Below are 25171 nucleotides of genomic sequence, written 5' to 3'. Positions count from 1 at the left end.
ATTCTGCAGTTTTGTGATTGGTTTGGTACTCCCTCTACCTAGACCTCTAGAGCAGTCCCTTTCGTTCCTTTTCAGACTCCTTAACGGAAAAGGTCCATCTGAGCACTTGTAACTTCAGGCTCATTAAAAATATAAGGAGACTAGAGTCATCTTTTGTTTTTTCTCGACTCTTTAAAACTGAAAAAACAAGTTGTGTCAAAGCGTGTTAAAATTTATTTTAAACGGAATATTCATCCCCTTTTCCTACATTGATCTTTGGGTTGAGAAAATGGAGCCTACCAACCAAGGAAATCCCCTTGGTGGAAATCCTAGTCCCTTCTCCTCTTGGGGAGATGTTGGTGCGCCCCATATGGCCACATTGTCGCTTCCAGGAATGACAATTGGCTTGCCAGTATGGCTCTTCTCAACCAATGTCATTCAGAACACCACTATTCCTGAACAATCGAATCAGCAATTAGACGAGTCCAGATTTACCCACCAACCTTATACTTCCTCTAATTCTTCCTCTCCTCCTTCCTCTTTGCTTGATGGGACTGATAAAGCTAAAAGCCAAGTTCCTAAGGAGAAGAAGGAAAAGAAGAAGAAAGAGAAAAAGAAGAAGGAGCCAAAGGCGAATGGGGGAAAACAAGTGTTGTCTAATGAAAATCCACACACAGCACCGACCAGGCCTAAATCGCCATGTGTCATTTGCAAAGGAGACCACTTTCACAGAGATTGTCCTTGCATCGCCCGGATACTAAGGGACTGGTCTCCTCTTTTGCACAATCCGGTGTCATCAACCTCTGGAAATCATGTTGAAAACACAACGTCAACTAGTGAAAGTGAAGCCCCAGGACAAAAAGGGAAAGCTAGATTTCCTTGTAAACTGTGCGAAGGCGACCATGCCCTCCACCGTTGTCCCTTCTTAGACGAAGCTAAAAGAGTTTTGGATGATCGTCTGGTTTCACCGTTACGACTTCCTCCTGGATATAAAAAACTCTTGCCGAGTCCGTCACTAGTTGAGAATCCAGCTGGCCTGCTCAAGTGGTCAGCTGAAGCATCTATCATTGAGGATAAACCAACTGAATCCATACCAGATGAAAGTCAAAAGGTCGAGGCGGCAGTTGACCCGGTCTTGCCTTCAGAGGTTTTATCTTCAGATGATACAGTCATTGAAGAGAACAAGGATGACACCATCCAAATTTTCTTCATCAACACAGACTCCGACGAAGATGGGGTAATCCACCCATTGCTTTACCACAGCAAGGAAGTTTGTCAGAGCCATATCCGGCCATCTACTCGGTCCCACCTCCAAGCAACCTAGTTGTCTCCTTCGATTGGAATCAACTAGGCCGACCCCGCCTACCAGCAAGTGTACCATTCTGAATTATCGTTCAAATATATAGAATGTTAATTGCTTGTACCATCATAGATGAGGGGGCTTCTGTGAGTATCCTTTCCTCTATTGCTTGGAAAGCGCTTGGTTCGCCATCGCTGTTGCCTGAGATGAGAAATCTGACAGGCTTTGATAAAGGAACCAGTCGACCTTTAGGGATCCTTGCCGATGTGCCCATAACATTGAGAGGGAAGACAGTTCGCATGAACGTCATGGTCGTTGAAGGACCCTTGGACTATAACCTACTCCTTGGACGAGACTATATTTATTGCATGGGAGAAATCGTCTCCTCACTCTTTAGAGTAATGTGTTTTCCGCACGAAGGAAGAGTGGTCAAGCTCGTGGACCAGCTTTCATTTCCCGGATCACGCATAGCAAATAGTCATATACCGTCCCTAAATGGTCTCTTCACGCAAGAAATGTCTCAATTCCCAGTCCGTCCTCCCAATGAGCACGAGTAATTCGGAGGGATATGACTGAAACCCAGGGGGCATGCGTCCTGGTCTGCTTCAGCAGGAAAACTTCGGGTATAGGGTAGGTTTCCGCGGGAGAATATGACTAGTCTGTAACCCGTCCATCAGTGGAAGAGGGGTTATTCTAGAATAAGATTCTCTTGTCAAAGTTATGTGAGTTGGCAGAACTGAGTCACTCACCTTTGTTTATCTCGGTAGACATCGCCGAAGAAGTGTCTTATCTGCTGTGTAAATAGAACAATCTTTGGGTAACCTGTAAGAGGAAGGCCTCTCCCGGGAAAACAAATGTTTTAACGGACTAAAGTAGGGGTAACTTTGAAACTCTGTTTTATACCTGGGGGCATGCAAACCTTTTGGCATGCAAGCGAGGGGTGGCTATTTATTTTTTAAAATTTTAGGACCTCTAACCCTTTAAACTCATAGGATTAGTCGTCACCAAACTTGCATAAAGAAAGGATGTGGGGAAAAAATCTAAAAGTTTCCATTTTTATATGAGACATTCTTCTCATATGACTGGATTAATTGAGCAGTTTTAGCACATAGTTTAAGCTCGTTAAAAAATAAACATAAGACCGAGTGTTATAGACATTTTTGCGCCTTACAGCTTTGAGCGTGAAATGTCAATAATTCAAGGGATCCAAAGTCCCTAAATGAGTTGTTCCTACCCCTAGAGGAACAAGGTCAACCAATGACAGCTTCTCCCAGAAGTTCTCCACCAAAAACCACTCAGAAATGGTCAAATCAGGATCAATTCAGTGGCTCCACTACCTGTCTACGCTGAAATGCAAAGTCTGCACTGGCTACCTGCACTGCAACACAGGTAGAAGCACTACCACGGTGCGCTGAGCGGGAATTGACAAATGGCAAGTTCATTCAACGAGGTGTCAAGACCCTGGAAGCTTCCAGAATCTTCCTCAATGACACTTGCCTCACTGAATTCGACTAGTGATGAGTAAGAGGTTCTCAACCTCCAAGTGGAAGCAAGAACCTCCAAGTGGAAGCAAGAACCTTCAAGTGGAAACAAGAACTGACAGAGAGAAGCCACAAGTCAAAACATGAGCTGACTCATCCTCTCTGCTCACATCTATATATGGATCTCTCACCCAGAGGTTCAGGGGGCTGGAATTTTGTATTTGCAGAGAATTGTTGTTGGTTTGAGATTGAGAATATGACATTGGGTGATTTATGCTTTGTTGGGGGAGAGGAAGGGATTCTTTTGCTGGGAGGTAGATGCTGGATCGGGACTCACTTGGTTGTATCTCCTCTTGAACCTTGTGTATCATATCAATAAAGCTGCTTGAGTTTCTCCTATATGCTTGTATTTCAATGATGTTTTGTTGTATTTGCATATTTAGTTTACATCTGATCCCAAACTAGTTATGAATGTGAATCTATATCTTTCGTGTAGTCTTCTGCTCTTGTGGTCTTGCAGGAACCGTGTGAAGCTGGACCAATGAAAGAGCAGGCAGCGGGAAGTGAACGAAAGAGAGAGATTGATTGGATCGACCAACTAGCGGAAGACATCGGTTAGTTAGATCCTTCTTTCTCTATTTGCATCTCATAAAGAAGAATACTCAGATAGCTTTCCTTGTTTGTTGCTAAGGCACTATCACCTCTTAGAGTGGGATAGGGGCATTCTGTATTGGATACTTTTCCCAAAAACAAATTGGCGACTCCACTGGGGAGAGTATCTTGTTGGTTTACTTGTGTTTCTATTGCTATTCATTTCATAAACTCAAGAGTGCCGAATCGAACTGCATTTGCTTGCAAATGCAAAGTAGAGGTCAGCTACTCTAGCCCTCTCACTGGGCCTGTTTATGATCTGAGAAGCTGATCCACAAGTGCTCTAACAGCCCTTTGTGATAGATCTTAGTCCTCCTATAAGTAATCCTCCTAATTGTACCTAATTGATAGCTTTTATCCGGCCAACAACTGTAGAAAAACTTGCAAACTGTAAACCAGAACCCAGAAACAACTCTCGTTTCTGCTTCAGCGCAGACCCTGTGAAGGGGTTCTGCATTTCAACGCAGGTCCCGTGAAGGCTACCTGCGCTGAATGTCAAAACCTCTGTGTTGAGGGTGCGCTGATCAGTCTTTGCCTTGTGCAGCTGTGGTTCCCTGCTTCCTTTTGCTCAGTTTTCATCTCTGTTTTTGCAGCCTGTTATTAGTCAGTGTACCTATCTGAAACCCATTTTCTTTGCATCGATTCCTCCTCAGTTATATAAAGAAACTTTATTTGTTCTTTGTGTATTTGTTACATCATTTGCAGTTTCCCATTACATAAGTAAACTAGTCATACTGTCGCCCCTAGATCTAGACCTGTCGTAAGTGTCGTTTTGATCTTAGGAGTGAGTTTGTTTGTTGTTCACAGTTGACTTAGCTTTTACTTTTGTCTTTTGGTTTGAATTTATGCATTTCAAAGTGTCGAAACAAGTAAATCATAAAGTGTCGTAATCATCTTTTTTATTTTGAAAAAGGAACTTGTTTGTGTTTTCACTTGAAATCGAATTCAAATTTATATAACAGCTTTCTTTTTAGGCATCAATATTAAGAAAGCGAAAACAAATACATGCATATGTGCATTTGCATTTGACAATTTGTATGTTGATTTAGGAAAAAGTGCATTACTGTGTGCTCTATGCTCTCTGAGAAAAGATGATGTCTTTCTTTTCCCTTTGTAGCTAGGATTTTCATTGTTGAAAAGATATAAAGCTTGCTTATCATCTTTAGACTGCGTTTAGGAATTGTATCATACATCTCGTGGTGATCCAGAAAGGCAAACTTCTAAAAAGATCAACCTAAAATAAATTGAATGAACTTAACAACGCTTTGCAACATAACACACAACACAGAGGTCTAGGCTAGAGACGTGTTCCGGCGTCGTAAAACCTGGTCACTGGTCGCCTCACTGATGGTTGGGTGATTCCTCCTGAGGGACGATTAATACCAGTACGGATTGTGCTCCCACGTACCGTCGCGTATATATTGGGAGACCCCTATAGGAATATAGCCTTTATCCATAGGAAGCCGTTTCGGCCGCCCTACTGATCGCAATGCACTGAACATAGCATTCAGGAAGATCGACCGCCCGTACCCTAAAAAGTATTCTACAGTTTTGCGAAAAGTTTGGCACACCCTCTGCCTAGAACTCCAGAGAAGTTACTTTTGGCCTTTTTCAGACTCTATAACAGAAAAAGTCCATCTGAGCATTTGTCACTTCGGGCTCGTTAAAACATCGAAGGAGACTAGAGTCATCTTTAGCTTTTTCTCGACTCTTTAAAAGTGAAAAAGCAAGTTGTGTCTAAAGCGTCTAAAAATTCATTTAATTCGGAAACACACTTTCCCCTTTTTGTATTTTGGTTGATCGAGTAATCCGCAATCATGGAAGAAAGTCAATTGAAACCCCATCGTTCATGGAGGCTTATGAGTCAACCGTCTTTGTCTCCGGAATCGAAAACAGTACAGACAAAGTAAACTCGTTTAACCGGTTCGAAATCTCCTATCAAAGTTAGAACAAGTGTTCCAACAACATCCGAGATTCTGGTTACTCCAAACATTTCTGGAAACCCTGCCTCTATAGAAGAAGTTCAACAACCACAGAGGGACAGTGATACTGACCCTAGTCTGAGAACAAACACTTGCGTTACTGAACCAGTTCCATCTGCAATCGGTTCAGAGAGTCTTGTTCCTCAAACAACTGTCGCTATCGATTCAACCCCTTCTTCGGCACCAGAAATATTTTACGGACCTGACGGTCTTCCCCTTCCACCTGGTTTGATTACAATAGAGGAGATTGTAGAAGACCCGCAAGCAAGTACTCCAACACATTTTGGAGTCGGGGTCACTCTATTTCCTTCAACATCAGAAGTTAGTCTACCACAAGTGGAAGTTCCTGTAGAATCGCTAGGCAATCTATTGGATAGACTCAAAATGTCTGAACAACCGTCAACATCTAGGACTGTGTCAAATGACACAGTGACAGCAGAACTCCCTGCCGTCACTCTAACAATGTTTGCCGACATACCATCTGTCCCGACTAGCTCACAACCGCTAGAAGGAGTCCATCCAGGGACCATTTCGACAGTGTGGTCCGTTCCTATTTTTTCTTCCAGAATAATATCCGAAAACTCTTATGTTGAAACTCGACAAATTGATCCATTTGTAGGTCAATTTGGGCCATCCAGTCCCTAAGGGCAAACAATCCCCTTGAGTTTCGGATTACCACCGTATGGGGGGCAGTATGCCCTTTCATTACCCCCTCTGGGAGGATATCCATACGGGAGTTCTCAACAGTATTCAGGTTATACTGGAATTACGACAAGTGGTTGGGTACCTATACTACCCCAACAACCAAGAGTTGTGTATTCTATGCAACAATGTCTACCTATGTCGAATATCCCGACAACACCAGCTATTGTAACAGTGTCACAAGTTCAATCGATGCCTGTTGTATGTCAACCTCATATTTCTCAGGTTGTAATGCAACAGCCCCTTGACCCTGTGACTCAACCACAATCGCCAACTGGTGGGGTGACACAGGTCCAAACGGGTACAATTACCCCACATCTTGGTCCGTCGGTTAGTATAGTGCAACAGAACATGGCTTCACAATCGTGGCTGGTGCAATACGAACAACCACAATTCCAACAAGTGTACCAAGGTTCTGAGCAGCAGATCTTTGCGAACAGTGGACAACCGTACATTCAAAACGGTCAAAATCAACCACTTTACAGTGGTCAAGTCCACCAACCGTATCAGTCATACCAACATCAATTACATTATGCTGGTATGCAAAGGCCAATTGCTCAGGCAATTCCATCATACCCTGGGTATGCTTCACCTAACCTGAATCAACAGTTACCATTCGTGGCAACTTTAGAGTTACCCGATTTACACCGTTAACAAACGATCCAATTGCTTACGCCCCTTGGTGGCCAGCGATTCCTCACAAACTTCCATCGGACATTCCTAAATTTAATGGAAATCCAGGTGAAGACCCATTGAATCACGTGATGACATTTCATCTGTGGTGTTCATCAAACACCCTAAACAATGATTCGATAAGGCTTCGCCTTTTCCAGAGGACGTTAATGGGTCCAGCGGCTAAATCGTATATTGAATTACCTAGAGCTTCGTTCGACAATTTCAGCACCTTAGCCACGACTTTCTTAACCCACTTTCAATTACCAATAAGGTATGAAACGGGAACGGAAATCTTAACCAACTTCAAACAGACAACGGCCACTCACATATCTGATCATATACATGAGTGGCGTCGTTGTCGTAGGATGGTAAAAACGTACATTCCCGATCAGCTATTAGCTGAATGGTTTATCAAGTCGTTACTTCCTGCCATAACGGAAGATGTGGTGAAGGGGGGAGTCGTAACGGAAGAGCAAGTCATCGCTCATGCGCAATATCTAGACTTAGTCTATACTCAGTCTGGCACGCTCTACGACAAAATACCTGACACCTCTAGACCGGAATTCTCAATTCCTCCTCCTCCTAAATCAAATAATGACTCTCATGCCGGCGATGGCGTGATTGGCACGACAAACGCGAAATCGACAAAGGCTTCGTCCAAGAAAGCCTGTAAGATTTCAGATCAAAATGCAAAGGACGAAATTCTTGCTTCGGAAGTAAATGCTGTATCAGCAGATAAAGGCAAAGAAACCAAACAACCAGGAAGCAAGAAGAAACAAAACAAAGGGAAGAAGAAGAAACAGGGGGAGTCATCTCCTGAAAAAACTTCTTCAAAACCTCCTGGAAATAGGAAACCACCCCCCTCAGGGTGTCAGATATGTGACGAGAATCATTGGATGAACGAATGTCCATACGAAGCTGAGCTTAAAAGATTCTTTAAGAGTTCGCAAAACTCAGCTGTGCTAACTGATCCGTTTCCAAATCCAGGTACAAATCTGGTTGATAGTTGAAATGCTTCCCCGTCGCAAGTGCTAATGTTGTCGATTTCCAAGCAACAAAATGATGCTCTGATTTCGACAAGGAACAAAGCTTACGGGAATCCGTAGCTGTCGAACGACAAAGGTAAATATCAACCAAGTAGTTCGACACCAACTTCGACAGAAGTTGTACCGCCCATCATTCCTGAACTAACAATAAAACCGCCAGAGGGAGTAGTACACAAGTAAACATTTAATCCTCGTGCTAGAGCAGCGCAGCATTATAACATAGTGGAAGATTTGGCCCAATCACCATCCGCTATGTTGACTCTTGAAGTACTACAAAATTGTCCATCCCAAAGGCACGCTTTGTTATCAGCCATTGGTGGGGTTGATCCTAAGGATTCCAATCTTGTATCCTTCGACCACAAAGGATACGATCCTCAGTTACCAGCTCAACTAGCTTTCCTTATTCAAGTGAAAGCCCTCAACAAAACTGTTCACCGAACAATTATTGATGAGGGGGCATCTACATGTATTATGTCGATGAGTTGCTGGAAAATTTTAGGATCTCCAACCTTGTCGCGATCTTCAACGACATTAAAAGCATTCGACGGAAGGACATATACCCCATACGGTATCCTAAATAACTTGAAGGTTGAACTAGGGGGAAAAACAGTAGAAATAGATGTTGAAGTCATCGATGGGAATCTTGATTACAACATCGTACTGGGAAGACCGTGGATATATGCCATGGCAGCTGTAGTTTCGACCTATTTTAGAAAGATTGCATTCCCTTTTCAAGGAGGGATTATGATCGTCGACCAACAAAACTTCCTCCCAAATGGTTCACAAGTTACGGGAAGCATTCCCATGATCCATGGAAGCCCCCATTCGCTTCAGAATATCGGAGTAGGCCTACTGAAAGATCCTATATTGATGGGAACTTTCGCCCTTCCACCTCCAATCGATTTGGCGGAAGTAGCGTCAATAGGAACCTGCAATATGATATCTTCCACGAAGATCTCAGAAGAGGATATCAACATGGATCATGCAATGGTTTTTCCCCCAAGCCCAATAGAAATATTGTAGCAATCAATATTTCGGGCATGGGAGGCGAACCCAAATCAACGCTCATCAAGCGTTTGGGTAGATAGGTCTAGAGAATATGGTACCCCATTAGATCCTTGGTCGAGAGTGCATGGAACCGACGAAGGAATTCTACAATCAATGTTGATTGAGGGGGCACCATGGAATGATTGCCACCATCGTTCCCTTCTTCCAGATTATGAAGAAGATACTCAACATAACCTTTATCACCCTTCAGTTTTTGAATTCCTATCAAATACTGTAAATACGGTGGATTCCGAGCGAAACTTATCCAATATTGAAGAGACTATAGCCATAAATATCTCAACTAAAACAAATGTTGTAGAGAATATTTATGTCGGCAAAGGTTGTTCTCCTTCAGAACTGGGAATGTACAACACTCTTTTTTGCGAGTTCAGAGATGTCTTTGCTTGGTCATATGATGAAATGCCAGGAATTGACTCGAGTATCGTTGAACATCAAGAACATCGTTCAACCATACCTCGACGATCTACCGGCTCATTCGCGAAAGCAGACTGATCATCCGCAACATTTAAGAGCGATATTTCTATGTTGCCGACACTACAAGATACGACTCAATCCACACAAATGTGTATTTTGAGTCAGTTTTGGTCGTTTACTTGGCTTTGTAGTCTCCAAGGATGGGATTCGTCTCGACCCTTGCAAGGTTCAGGCAATCATCAATTTGCCTCCACCTTCAAATTTCCTTTAGATTCAGAAACTCCGAGTAAAAGCAAACTTTCTGAGGAGGTTCATTCCGAATTACGCAGAACTTGCTAAAGGTTATACACGTCTCTTGAAAAAGGAGGTACCCTTCGTCTGGGATCAGGTTGCGCAAGCTTCCTTTGATGCTTTAAAGGATTCTTTAATAAAAGCATCATTAATGTATGCCCCCGATTATCAAAGAGATTTTAACCTGTATCTGGCTGCAGTGGATACGACCATCGCAATGGTTTTAGTTCAAGAAGTCGACGGAATTGAACACCCTATATTTTATTTAAGTAGAAAATTAAATGATACAGAAAGCAAATATTCTTATGTTGAAAAACTAGCGCTTGTAGCTGTTCAAGCGATTCAAAGGTTTCGACATTATGTCCTCTTTCATAAAACTACCATTTTATCAGATTGCAACCCCATGACTTATATATTGTCGCGACAGTTGCTGGGGGGAAAATATTCAAAATGGATAGCGATCCTTCAAGAGTTTGATCTGGAATTTGTAAAATCCAAATCAAAGAAAGCTCTATTTTTCGCAGAATTATTGTGCGATCTACCATCGTCGTCCAATGATGAAACATCCGAAGAATCAATCATGGACGAGAATTTGTTTCTGATATCTACAAGCAATGAGTGGTATGGAGATATAATAATTTATCTCCAACCCCAAAATTTCAGGCCTAACACCTATCACTCTGAACAGAAATGTATACGATACCAAGCAAAATACTACATGATCGTCGGTGATACGCTTTACCGTCGTGGTATCGATACAGTTCTGAGGAGGTGCCTCACCCATGAGGAGGTCGAAAAAGCCCTGAATGAGTGTCATTCAGGCGCATGTGGGGGGAATCAATCTGGATATGCTACAGCACAAAAAATCTTACGAGCAGGATACTTCTGGCCAACCATGTTCAAAGATTGCATAACCACTGTCAGAAGTTGCCATGCTTGTCAAATTTTTGATAGCAAAACCAGAAGACCACCCGCACCATTACAACCGATAGTTGCTGTTGGGCCTTTCGCCAAATGGGGCATCGATTTCATGACATGTAACCCCACCTCGACCGGGGGGCATGGGTATATTATAGTCGCCGTTGACTATTTTACCAAATGGGCCGAGGCGATGCCTACATTAGATAACACTGGTGAAACAGCTGCCCTTTTCTTTTTCAATCATGTAGTCGCCAGGTTCGGCGTACCACAGGCCATAAGCGTATGTTGCAAAGGATGATCGGAGTTCACAAAAGAAGGTAGCACCTAATCCTATACTCAGCCTTGTGGGCTTACCGAACATCGGTAAGGAATGCGACCGGGTTCACACCTTTCCAACTGGTATATGGCCTGGAAGCAGTCTTACCAGTCTAGTGCGAAATTTCGTCTCTTAAACTCGCAATCGATCTCCTCCCCGGAACCTCAGAAGAAGAGGCTCGTTTCTTGGAATTAATCCAATTGGATGAAACCCGTCGTGATGCCGCTTTGGCTAACGAAGCCCATAAGAAACGAGTCAAGGCGCAGTTCGACAAAAATGTCAAACCCCGTGTCTTCTCAGAAGGTGACTTGGTCTTGCTTTACGACCAAGAATCCGACAAATTGGGAGCAGGTAAGTTTAATTCTTTATGGATGGGCCCCTATATTGTTAAACGAGTGTTAGAAAAAGGATCCTATGAGTTAATGGATTATGACAGAATTCCACTGGAGCAACCTCGCAATGGGTTGTACCTTAAGCGTTACTATGCTTAAATAGTAACCAATGTGCTTTTGTTGTATTTTGTTTTCGCTAAAGTGGTTGTTTTGGTCGAGTAATCCACCTTTTTACATTTATTGCAAATGTCGAACCTTTTGGAGACATGTGTGGGATATGCTGACGGAGCGAGTCGTAGTTCGCGGAACCTGTCCTCCGCGGCCTGGGCCATTTTTGATCCAAGCGGCGAGTTAGTAAGTTTCAGAGGTGTATTTATTGGTCAATCAACGAATAACATCGCTGAGTATAGCGCGTTGATAGAACTGGTCTCTGATGCCATCACCCATGGTATACGCCAACTAATCGTCAGGCTAGACTCACAACTCGTAATACTGCAACTCAATGGTATATATTCCGTCCGCAACCCAGCTATTTATCGCATGTTCCTAAGGGTTAAGATTTTGGAAAGACAATTTGATTTAATTCAATACCAACATATTTCCAGAAACTTAAACACATTAACCGACTCATTAGCAAACTATGTGTTAGATAGACATTTACGACATTTATAAAAAGAAACACATGATCAATGTTGTACATGTGGACCATATAACTCAACCAAAATAAAACCCCGAAAATCATAATATATATATAAGCTGTTTACGGTTTACATATAATGTTCTGTAACCAGGACAAAATCGGTCGCATGACCCAAAAACTCAAAAATGCTAGGGGGCACCCTAGCCTAGTGATGCTCATGATAGCACGTCACGGCCTGTACAATCATGCGTAAGAGACGAGTCCATCGTCTAGGCACACCAGTAGTATGCCGCTGCAACTGTAGAGGTAACTCGTCGATCCTCACATCCGGAATGCCAAGAATAAGGCTCTCAACCTGCTCCTACACAGCTGTGAGGGTCTCGGCCACATCAAGGTCGCGAAGAATAACCCTCCCAGCAGTCTCCCCTGCTAGGGCAGCGACTGGCGGTCTCGGGCGAACTGTTGGACGAACAGGACCAACATCTGCATGCACACATGAATTTGATTAAAGTCTTGATAGAATAAGGCACAAGGACATTATGAATAAAAATAGTAAACAGTGATATGGTTGAAGATTTTACCAATAGCGCCCCACTGCTCGCCGTCCGACAGTACCAAATCTGGATCACCCCGAAAGTCCATGCCAACATATGGATACTCGAAAAAGACCATCTCCTGACGCTCGAACCACCTGAAGAAGGTATCAGTGAAAGAAATCTGAGATTGACCGGCATGCCCAGACATGTGATCAACCCATCTCTGCATGCGTGGATCAGTAGGAGAAGGCAAGTCGAGTGCAATGTACTGAGGCCGCATCAGTGGTATCTTCTCCAAAGCAAAGGCAGTCAAAATAGAACCAAATCCAAATTTCTTCAACTTCCTGTCCTTTACCTTGGTCAATTGAATTTTCATCTGAAGAAGTACTGCATTGCACCAGTTGAATACTTTCAGTTGGAGGCACTCCAAGGCATGTTGCACATAGGATCTGTTGGCAACGTGAAGAGATGCACTACCGGCCATCCTACCAATAGTATACAGAATGGACCTGAGAGACCTGTCAGCAACCTCACAGATAACGATCTTGCCGTATTTACTCGGCTAAGACCCTTCCCTGCAATACTGGCGGACATAATCTCTCACGGAGTCGCTCCCTCGGGCTGAACCTGACAAAGAAATGGGGGCACCCCGCCTTGACAACCCAGTCAAGAAGTAAATGTCCACTGCGGTCAAGGGGATAGACTTGCCCCTAATCTGGAATACTTGGTTGATAGGATCCCAAGCATCAAGCATATACTGCAGTAGGGAGATCTGCTGTCTCATGCTAGAGATACGGAAGAACTTCAGCAGACCACAGTTCCGCAGCGCGTTCACCGTGACAGGATCATGTAGGGAAATCATGTCCTCTTCTTCATGTTCTCGTTCTCGCCATGTAAGGGTCATTTTGCTCCAATAATCTCTGAAAAACAAACATGAGAGGAGTTAGATCCTGGATTTGATGAGAAACTGGCAAAATTTTCATCAAAAACTGTGCAACAAAACTCTTTTTCTAAGCCCAGCGCACCTAGCCAGTGTTCCACCTGCGTTGAAGGTCAAACTGCCTTCATACAGCTTGACATTCAACGCAGGTTTCGAGTGAACCAGGTGCGCTGATGGCAGAGTGACCCAATAAAACCCCAGGGGCTCAGGAAAACAGGAAAACAAGCACAGAATGCAGAAAAGAAACCATGAAATGAAAGAGCTCAAGTTTAGCTCCTACCTGGTCCAGACGGTGCCGAAAATCGTCCGCAGAATCTCCAGGAATCAACTGATGAAAATCAAGGGGGAAGAGGCACCTCCAAAGCTCCAACAAACCAAGTTCAAATGAAATGGTAAAATGAGAGGTAAAAACTCTTTTTAAATGCTTTTTACGTAGTTCAAAGCGAAATATTAGGGTTTTAATCTCATTTTCAAGCAAATGTTATTCATTTCTAACTAGTTTGATGCAGCAATTGAGGATACAGTACTATCTTTGAAAAGGGCGAAAGCTAGTTATGGTAAAAAATCTAAATCAGACCATGTTATCGAGCAGTTTTAGCACATAGTTCATGCTCGTTAAAAAATAAACATAAGATCGAGCAAGTGTTTCAATCCGCGTTTAAGCTCGTTAAAAAAAGAACTACCCAGTAGATAACCACAGCGAATGTAAATTATCAGCCATTAAAGCCTTGGTCGTGTTTGCACCGTCACCTCCACTTTTCCATTGGCCGATCATTCACCTCCATTTGATTGTTTACCCATTTTGAGGAACAGCTGCGAAGAGTGATTTCACTTAGCCATCCTTGTGACACTGTCGTGATTGGAAAATTCCAGGCCTTACCTGGAATCAGCTGCTAACCCGTTTCATCACTCGTTCCTCAAAAGACGAGTCTTCTTTAAGCTCTTTTCATCTGACTCGTAAAATATGAAAAGATTGCCGAGTTTTGGCCTTCCAGCTCGTTAAAGCGACCAGAAGTGCTATCCCTCCTCTAGATTTTAATCTTTTTGGACCTGAGGGATTATTGCACAAAAAGATTGAGCGCTTGTTTTGTTCGGCTCGTTAAAACTATCAAAAATCCATCCCTTCTGTATTGTTTTATACTTTTTCGGACTTAAGGGATTAGATGACGAAAAAGGAACTTCGGAGTTACCTTTACGTACCTTTTCAGACTCTCTAAAATTGAAAAGGACCGAGTTATCTTTGTCGTTAGACTCGTTAAAAAGCATTAATAGCGACAAACTTGTCTTTAGATGAGAACGAGTTTCACTATCGCTAGGCTCGTTAAAACATAGCGATGGGTTTGCTCGAAGGGAAAATTATAGAACAAGCATATGTTATCCTCCTCAAGCTTGACAAAAATAAAGAGGTACTGGTCAGAAATGACTGGGGACAAATTGGGAAGAAACTCAAGGAACTTTTATTGGTAGCAAGTCGCTCTTGAACATGACACTTCCACTCCGTGCCTGAGTCGGGTTGGGTTGTTTCATTCACCGGTCACATCGCCATGGTCTCGCCAATACCATCCATCTTTGGGGTAAATGCTACCAATCCATCACACAAGTGTCGCCGATATGTTCAAGAGAAGTCATTCAGAGAAGTCAACCGTGTCCCATCCACTACCATACATTATCCTTCATCCTTTCATGACCGCCACCCTGAACCATATATCATCAGATCGTTTTCACCTCCATTAAAATCATTTGCTCTGTTCCGTGTCACTGATGTGGGATACATTAAGGCCCTCCTTTGACGGATCGCTTCTTGTCGACATCAGCTCATTATCCAAGAAGTTGATCTAGGAACACCCCCCTCAGTACTTTGAAGCTTGCATGCCTCAATGGCAGGTTTCTCACTTCCGGCGATAGGTATACATCAATGACCTTCGACCTAAAGATTTTGCGTGGTGTTCGACGCCATCACACCACGTGAATTGTACTACAGTACCTTGAGGGTCATTATCATTATCGGTGATTCCTCTCGCGCTTGTTAACAATTTACATCATTGACTGGTAATCAAGCGATGTCTTTCCATGTTCGACTTCAGAACATTTCTCACATGGATCGACTTGTACTTAGAGTGAAGATCGAACGAGATTGAAGACCCGAGATCTAGTTTCATCCATCCGGGCTGTGATATATATTCAGGAAAGATAAAGACATTGACATGTACATCATTGCAGCAGATAATCATCCTACCAAAAAGGATGATGATTTCATCAAAATCATCAGTCTACCATCAGACGATTGTCTGTTCTATGTACAGAAAATGAATTTATAAAGCTGAGCATGGGAATGCCCGCCTCAGCTAGATCATGAAAGCAGTATGAAAAATAATGTATTGTATTGTATCTTATTACAGGTCTCCTCCCAGCATTAGAAGAACTTCGGATCCTCCTAATAAAGCATTTCACCCGATAAACGACCTCATACTTTAGGGGGCAACTGTTATAGACATTTTTGTGCCTTATAGCATTGAGCATGAAATGTCAATAATTCAAGGGATCCAAAGTCCCTAAATGAGTTGTTCCTACCCCTAGAGGAACAAGGTCAACCAATGACAGCTTCTCCCAGAAGTTCTCCACCAAAAACCACTCAGAAATGGTCAAATCAGGATCAATTTAGTGGCTCCACTAGCTGTCTGCGCTGAAATGAAAAGTCTGCACTGGCTACCTGCACTGCAACGCAGGTAGAAGCACTACCAGGGTGCGCTGAGCGGGAATTGACAAATGGCAAGTTCATTCAACGAGGTGTCAAGACCCTGGAAGCTTCCAGAATCTTCCTCAATGACACTTGCCTCAGTGAATTCGACTAGTGATGAGTAAGAGGTTCTCAACCTCCAAGTGGAAGCAAGAACCTCCAAGTGGAAACAAGAACTGACAGAGAGAAGCCACAAGTCAAAACATGAGCTGACTCATCCTCTCTACTCACATCTATATATGGATCTCTCACCCAGAGGTTCAGGGTGCTGGAATTTTGTATTTGCAGAGAATTGTTGTTGGTTTGAGATTGAGAATATTACATTGGGTGATTTATTCTTTGTTGGAGGAGAGGAAGGGATTCTTTTGCTGGGAGGTAGATGCTGGATCGGGACTCGCTTGGTTGTATCTCCTCTTGAACCTTGTTTATCATATCAATAAAGCTGCTTGAGTTTCTCCTATATGCTTGTATTTCAATGATGTTTTGTTGTATTTGCATATTGAGTTTACATCTGATCCTAAACTAGTTATGAATGTGAATCTATATCTTTCGTGTAGTCTTCTGCTCTTGTGATCTTGCAGGAACCGTGTGAAGCTGGACCAGTGAAAGAGCAGGCAGTGAGAAGCGAACAAAAGAGAGAGATTGATTCGATCAACCAACTAGCGGAAGACATCAGTTAGTTAGATCCTTCTTTCTCTATTTACATCTCATAAAGAAGAATACTCAGATAGCTTTGCTTGTTTGTTGCTAAGGCACTATCACCTCTTAGAGTGGGATAGGGGCATTCCGTATTGGATACTTTTCCCAACAACACCGAGCAAATGTTTCCACCCCCGTTTAAGCTCGTTAAAAAATGAACTATCCCCCGGTAAATAACCACCGTGAATGAATCATTTTTAGCCATTAAAGCCTTGGTCGTGTTTGCACCGTCACCTCCACTTTTCCATTGGCCGATCATTCACCTCCATTTGATTGTTTACCCATTTTGAGGAACAACTGCGAAGAGTGATTTCACTTAGCCATCCTTGTGACACTGCCGTGACTGGAAAATTCCAAACCTTACCTAGAATCAGCTGCTACCCATTTTATCACTCGTTCCTCAAAAGACGAGTCTTCTTTAAGATCTTTTCATCTGACTCGTAAAATATGAAAAGATTGCCAAGTTTTCGCCTTCCAGCTCGTTAAAGTGACAGGAAGTGCTCTCCCTCCTCTAGATTTTAATCTTTTGGGACCTGAGGGATTATTGCACAAAAAGATCGAGCGCTTGTTTTGTGATGAGCCCCAAAAATGAACAAATATTTGGGCTCATCCAACCTCCTAATGTGACTTGATCCACCATTCTCATTTGTTTATTGCATGTTTTTGATTATTTTTATGTTAATAGAGTGAATTTGGTTAGTCATTATGTCAACAAGTCTAATGGGTGCTTTGTGTAGCCTTGTTGGTCAACTTGGAGACAAAATTGAAGGTCTTAATGAGCACTTGGCAGCCAAATTCGTGGGAGAACAAGCTAGAGGATTTGTAGGAAGGTGTCCCCCTCATTTATGGACCCTTACCTCGAATTCTCCACCATCAGCTCGGAGTTAAAAGGCCACCAAATCAATGAGCTCAAGGGCAGCCAAGCAAGTCAAGTTGGACTGCTATTAACTCCAAGTCTTGGGCAGCCAAGTCCCTAACTTTTAGGAGGACTGTTGGGTCCTCAAATTGTATAAATAAAAAGGCTTGGGGCCTCATTTTGGTTAGCTAGTGGTTGGTCATTTTTGGTAGCTAGTTGGTAGTCATTTTTGTAGCTAGTTAGTCATTTTGTTTTAGCCATTAGTTAGCTAGCTTGTAGTTCGATTTTTAGGCCATGGATTAGCTTTGCTTTCAGCTCATTCTCAAGCTCTCCTTATGGACAGTTTTGATGTACTTTTCATTTCTTGATTAATAAAGATGGATCCAGCTTTGCACCAGCTCTAAATCTCTCTTGGGAGGCTGTAGTTCTTGGGGTTGGGCCCATCTCAAGCGCCCAGTACCTCCCTCGTTTATATCTATGTGTCTTTGCTGCATTCTCATAATAAAATCTGCTCTTTAGATTTAATTCGTGCTTTGTTACTTAGGTTTCTTTTGAGGGTTCAAGTAGCTTCTCATGTTTATAATAGATTGGTAGGAGTTTGTATGCATTTAGATCTTTTGGCATGTTCTTTCTCATGTGATGTATATGGTTCTCTTTTCAAACAAGGCTGCTGTTTATTCATTCATTAACCGTTGGATTGAGTTAGCTAGGACTTGGTTTGTTTGCAAGAATTCATTGATTTGTTTGAATAAGCATTGTGTAGGGCATCTCTATCACCTTCATCACCTCCTCGTTCATCTGAGCCTCGTTCAGATCAGCTCCTCGATCACCAATTCTGTTTGCTCATCTCCCATCTTCTCTTTTGCCAAAGTAACCTTACCTTCTTCTCCATTTTTGCCTCAACTACCTTAAAGCCAAATCAGCCTTCCACATATCATCTCATCACTCCATCCATCAGTTCCTAGGTCACTTCAGACCCCCATCCTACCTCCATAACCATCCATGCATCTTCCATCAACCATCCATCCTCAAAAATCCAATTCGTAAACATCCTGTAGAAGACCTACAGGACTATCCTGTAGAAAACAGAGTATCCTGTAGGATCCTCCACAGCCATCCTGTAGAAGGCCACTCTCTCGGTTTCTGAGCATCTGAATGCGAGGAACCTCTATGGATGGATGCTAAGGATCCCTAGGAACCTCTCCTAGTCTCCCCAACCTATCCCACGCTTTCCTTCCTTCTCCATCCCATCTGCACAACCAAACCCTAGTTAGCACAAGATCACAATCATTCCACATACTTAAAGGAAAAATACAAAAACATAACTTTCATGATGCAAGTAGTTTAGATCCATGCATTCTCACTTATTAGAGGTAATGACAGCATTGGTAGAAGTTGCACTTACATTCCTTGCATTGTAGAGGTCAGACTAGTTAAATTAGGGTTTCCTAGGTTTACATGCTTTGATTTGTTTTCAGTTCATTTTTGTCAAGTAAAGTAGCTTTCCTTTGAGATTAGCTTTCGTCCATCAATTAGCAAGCTTCTTCTGAGAGCCTATAGAAGTTGGCTTGAGCCCTAGCGGACTTGTGCCAGCTGACCAAGTGACAGCTGCGACAAGAGCTAGTACTTGTGCATATAGCACCGTCGCTTCCAAGTTTGTACGAACTACCGGGTTGATAAAATTAAGAGACAGGAAGCCCCAAGAGTTGTAGCATTATTGTTACAATACTGGAGCTCACCATCTTTTTGGTGCCATTGCCGGGGAAGCGGCAGAGTATTGGTGATTGTTGCTATTCTTCTATTTTCTACTACAACCTTCTTCTAAGTAGTTTACTTCATTTCCATTATGCAATTTCATTTATGCAAAAGTAGATTAGCCTTTGTTGCTTTCCTAGATTAGTGTTTCCCGCTTTCATAGATTAGCATTTCCTGCTTTCCTAGAATAGCCTTTCAATTCCGCATTTCAATTCTGCAAGCGTAGATTAGTGTTTCAATTTCGCAAGCGTAGCCTAGCATTTCATTCTTGCAAATTCATTTGAGAAAAATAGATTAGTCCTTGCCTGCTTTCATTTCAATTTCGCAAGATAGTTAGTTGCAGTTCAATCTATTTCAGTTTTGCAAGTAGAAGTAGAAAAAAGAAAAAAACAACCAAAAAGATTTCATTTCATGCTTTGTAGCAGTAGAGATAAGTTAGAAAAATGATTGCACAACACCCCCACTACTTCACACAGCCAACGTTCTTCTTCGATGGCTGTGATGAAAGGACCCCTGGGTGGACATCAAGACATATCTGAAAAACCTCTAGGGGAGAAGAAGAAGAAACATTCCTCTGAAGAAAATGGCTACAAGTAGAGATGTTGGGAGCAACATCTTGTCCAAAGATGAATTTGCAAATCAGATCGAGGATTTCAAGAGTGACATGAGGCAGTTTCTTGCCATGCAACTGGATACCTTGCGGATCCAAAAGAAGCAAGAAGAAGCCAAGAGGGCTTTGGTCATTTTTTGTCCTAGGTGCCTTAAAAAGCATCCTAGGAATGAATGTCCAATGCACTCCCTAGAAGTGTGTTTCATCTGTGAAGAATACCATCCTACAGATCAGTGCCCTTCCTTGCCCAGAATCAAAGCTACATATCAAAGAGCCAAAGGAGCCACTGAATCACTCTATTACATGAACCAAAGTTGGCCGCATGGACCTAGATCTTACCAGCAGGAACTGCAAGGGATACCCGAGACCTATTATGACCCTTATCAAGCCACTTTCATGCCTTCTTGGGATCCCCCTGCTCATCCTTCCTGGTCTACACCTCCTCCTTGGTCATATTCTCCTTGTTCCTTCACAGATCCATATTATGCCCAACCAGTTGCTCATTCATTTCACTCTTATGCTCAGCCACAGCCTCAGTGGAATGCACCTTATCAGGAGTGGAGGCCCCAGTACAACTCTCATCCCGCTCATTTTCCTCCACCACCTGCTCATCCACAACCATCGCCTCCTCCTCCACCAAGGCAACCCAAAATGCCTACCCAACCACAATGCCATCCATCTCCATCTCAATTCCACACCTCCACTCACTTACCCGTACCTCCATTTCCAAAACCATGCAATGAAGCAGCTCAACCTCATTGCAAATCTGAGGCACAAAATGTGCAAATGACTCCTCTTGAGCCCAATGGTCTTCACCAAAGCTCAGGAAGAGTGTTGCAAAAGAGAGAATCTATTAACATTGAAGGACCAAAAGCAAAAGAAGATTCCAAAGAGGAGATCAAAGAACCATGGGCTGCACTTGATGAAGAGAATAGATCAGAATCAAAGACCGAGAGAGATCCCTCATGGTTACCATCAAATCTTCCATGTACTCAAGAGGAAGATCAACAAAAAGAGGAAGATCAGAAGGTCATGATAGAAGGTGACATGAAGAATGATCCAAATCAGCAACATGACCAAGGATATCAAAGCTATATTGAGATATGGTTTCAGAAGGTCACTAAGTTGCAGCAGTACTCTCCTCCTCAGCTATGTTTTGTACTTTCAAATTCAGATCATGTTGTCTCTGAAAGTTGGATAGTTGTCAAAGCATGCATTCCGAGCCTTTACATCATCTTGTCTCTAATCTCGATGTGCACATGGCTCCATTGGAAGTATTCTTATACTTGAAAATGATTTTGTTTTTCAAGTAGGGTAGGGTAGGAAAAAAGAGAAAAAAGAAAAAAAAAGGAAAAAATGAAAAAAGAGGAAAATAGAAATCTAAGGTGAAAACCTCCTCGGAGGCGCCTTAGATTGGCTCATTGATTGAAAACCTCCATGAGGCGGTCAATGGGTTGGAAAGAAAAGAAAATAAAAAGAGAAAAAGATCTTTGGGTGAAAACCTCCCTTAGAGGCGCCCAAGGCAGGCAATTAGGGTGAAAACCTCCATGAGGCGCCCTAGTTGTTTTTCAAAAAAAAAAAGAGAAAAAAAAAAAAGAAAAATAAAGCTAATCTCCATTTCATGTTGCAGCAATGACATTGCAGGTTAAAGAAGGACGTCTCATGATAGGAGGAGCACTCAAATCAAAGACAAAGGAGTTTTGTATCTTCTACAGGAAGCTTACAAAAAAGCCAAATTGATCTCCAAAGAGGACTTGAAGGCTTGGAAAATGTCCATGAGGCCTACACTCATCTATGTTTCCACTCCTCACCCCTTTTCCATCATTTTTTTCATGTCATTATGCTTCTTTCCTCCAAACTGTGTTTTCTACAGGATGCTCTATATTTCTACAGGAAACATCCTGTAGAACCTTTGGACGAGCCAAATTCAATCTCAAAAATGAATCTAATGGTGGGAATCTGTTGATTAGGCCTACAAGCACTGGTGTGTCCATCCCTTGCCTTTATCCATCATTCGTCCACCTCCTTGTGCCTCTCATTGTGCTTCTACAGGATCTTCCTGTAGAAATTGTGGGAAACTAGGCATGCATTTCAAAAAGTGGTGTTGCAAGCATGGTAGCTTCCTCAAAGGTTCAAGAGTCCTCCTGCAGTCTTCCAACTCATCCTCCACCATCTCCATACCTGCATCACAAACAAAATTCATTTTGTCATCCCATGCAAGCACATGCAAAAAGCCTTGAGGCAAAAATCCATAGAACCAAATTTGTTTTTGCCATAACTTGAAAACCATTCATCCATTTGACAAACCGCTTTATGGGGAATTCTACAAGGTCGATGACAACATGCCTGAGCAGTTTCATGCAATTCCGGTGCACGGTTTCCAAGGGATCAGCCTCCATCACCATCAGCCATTTTTGCATTTTCTCCATAACCGTACATCCGTTTCAAAACTTGTTTCATGGGGAGATGCACATGGATGATAGTAGCCTACCCAAGCAGTTTCAGCCGATTCCGATGCACGGTTTCCGAGAAATCGAGCTCTGAAAGCTTCATCCATTTTCAAATTTTCTCGAAATCTGTGCATCCATTGATCACGAATTTGCTATGGGAGATGCATCATGATGGTAGAAACATGCCCACCGAGTTTCAGCTCAATCCACTTTGGCGTTTGGGAGAAATGGCAGAAAGAAGTCTGGTTTTGTGACCATGCAGCAGCAGCAGCTTGAACGGGCAGAGTTGAACGTGGAATTGATTGCATGCACTCAGATCCGGCCAGAGGACACCTGCACATGAAAAAAGCAATCAAGGATTAGCAGCCAAGCCATATGCAATCAAGAAAACTAAGCATGCAGCAGCAAAATCAGAGAAGGCAGCAGCAAGCAGCTCACAGCAACCATTCAACTTCGAGGTACGTGACTTAACCTTGTTCCTCTGTTTGCGTAGATCTAATCTAAAGCAATGCATGAATGAATGAAATGAGTGGATTCAGCCAAGAAGGGAGCCACGTCCAATTGCACTCAGCAAGGCAAAAATCACGCAGCATGATCAGTCATTCACGTGGAAATTAAAAAAAACGGTTAGTTGTAGATCTGTGGAACTCCAATGCACAGGACATCAGCTGATTGACAGATAGATGAAGACATGCAGTTCATAACATTACTGCAGTTCTAAAAAGCCAGCGCACATGTTTGCCACCTCACTCCACCCAAAAATCACGCAGAATTAATGAGCGCTCAGCTGGAAGTCATGAACTGTTAGTCAACTTGCACTTGCATCATGTTAAACTGAAGTTTACATCCTCTGCTTCCACAATCGGCTTAATCTATCGACCTCCGCTGAGTTTCCTACCTATTTTCGAATTTCTCTAGTGCATCGGGCTCACTCGAAGGCCGAATCACGTTCTACAGGAAGGCAGAAACAGGCTTCTACAGGAAGCCCGAAAACAAGAGATAGGTCAAGATATTCACCAAGTAGCTTGACTAGAAACTCTTGTGTGAAGTTGAAAGCTTCCGAGTCAAATGAAAATGAGTAAAGAGGTACAAGGTCCAGTTGCATCTGATGAGAATACCAACGAATCTAGGTTACAAATCTAATATACATCATATTTCTGTATGATGGGCAGTTTAAAATGCCTCTATTCTTAGAGATTTATGCATGTTTTTCCGAGGCCTAGATTGTTTGGCTGTATTTGTCTTGGTTAATGTTGTATGTATTTTTCACCAAACAGGGATTTGCATTTGTGACTTTCAAGACTGTGGAGGCTACTAAGTGAGCCCGTAAGGAACCAAACAAAACCATGGATGGAAGGATTGTTACTGTGAAACTTGCAGTTGATGGTCAGAAGGACAATTTATCATCATAACCTGTAGTATCTCCACAAATGCAGACAACTTATGGAATAGATTATCCAAGCCTGAACTCCTATCATCAGCATATTGATGAGTCTGAAACCAGTGCTTATAAAAATTTCTATGGGCTTCCTCATTCCTTCATTGCTAAGATAATCACAGAGACTGAGCCATGGAATCAGGCTGTGGCATTGCTCTACAAGCTCTGCATTGAATCTTTTGGGCAAATCATATACATATATTTGCCTTCCTTTGCATTGTTTCTGGCTTGGATCCTTCATGGCCGCAGGCATTAAAGCAGACCTAAAGGCCTCCATTTGCATTTTCACTGCATCCAAGTAAGAATGAGCACCCACTGTTTCCCTTTGCAGCAAGAGGAAAAGCAAGAAAAAAAGAAGGAAGAAACAGAGAGGAAAAGGAGAAATGGGCCAAATTGCTAAGCCTAGAATTGTGGGAGGAACAATGGCACAAACACCTCGAAAAAAGATTGCAGAAGAGAGCAGAGAAGATTAAAAATGTCAAAACAAGTGGGGACACACCCAAGGCAACCACAACACAGGTCGAGGAGAAGGCACCCTCAGCCAAGCAAGCCAAAACTCAGCTACAGGTCTGTTTCTACAGGAAGACAGAGTCTGTTTCTACAGGAAGACATAACAGTTTCTACAGGAAGTTTGGAAAGAGGGAAGCCAAAGGAGAAATCAACCGAGATGTTAGCCAAGGAAGCCACCAGGGCCATCAAAGACAAGGGGAGAGATTTGGTTGCTCAGAGGATGAGCAACACTTTCAGTAGGGGGGTGATGATGAGCCCCAAAAATGAACAAATATTTGGGCTCATCCAACCTCCTAATGTGACTTGATCCACCATTCTCATTTGTTTATTGCATGTTTTTGATTATTTTTATGTTAATAGAGTGAATTTGGTTAGTCATTATGCCAAAAAGTCTAATGGGTGCTTTGTGTAGCCTTGTTGGTCAACTTGGAGACAAATTTGAAGGTCTTAATGAGCACTTGGCAGCCAAATTCGTGTGAGAACAAGCTAGAGGATTTGTAGGAAGGTGTCCCCCTCATTTATGGACCCTTACCTCGAATTCTCCACCATCAGCTCGGAGTTCAAAGGCCACCAAATCAATGAGCTCAAGGGCAGCCAAGCAAGTCAAGTTGGACTGCTGTTAACTACAAGTCTTGGGCAACCAAGTCCCTAACTTTTAGGAGGACTGTTGGGTCCTCAAATTGTATAAATAAGAAGGCTTGGGGCCTCATTTTGGTTAGCTAGTGGTTGGTCATTTTTGTTAGCTAGTTGGTAGTCATTTTTGTAGCTAGTTAGTCATTTTGTTTTAGCCATTAGTTAGCTAGCTTGTAGTTCGATTTTTAGGCCATGGATTAGCTTTGCTT

This window comes from Pinus tabuliformis, chromosome 4_2, assembly GCF_031772625.1.
Source record: "Pinus tabuliformis cultivar Carrire ecotype Pingquan chromosome 4_2, CPIR1, whole genome shotgun sequence".
NCBI lineage: Eukaryota > Viridiplantae > Streptophyta > Pinopsida > Pinales > Pinaceae > Pinus > Pinus tabuliformis.
Note: the sequence above shows the minus strand (reverse complement) of the source record.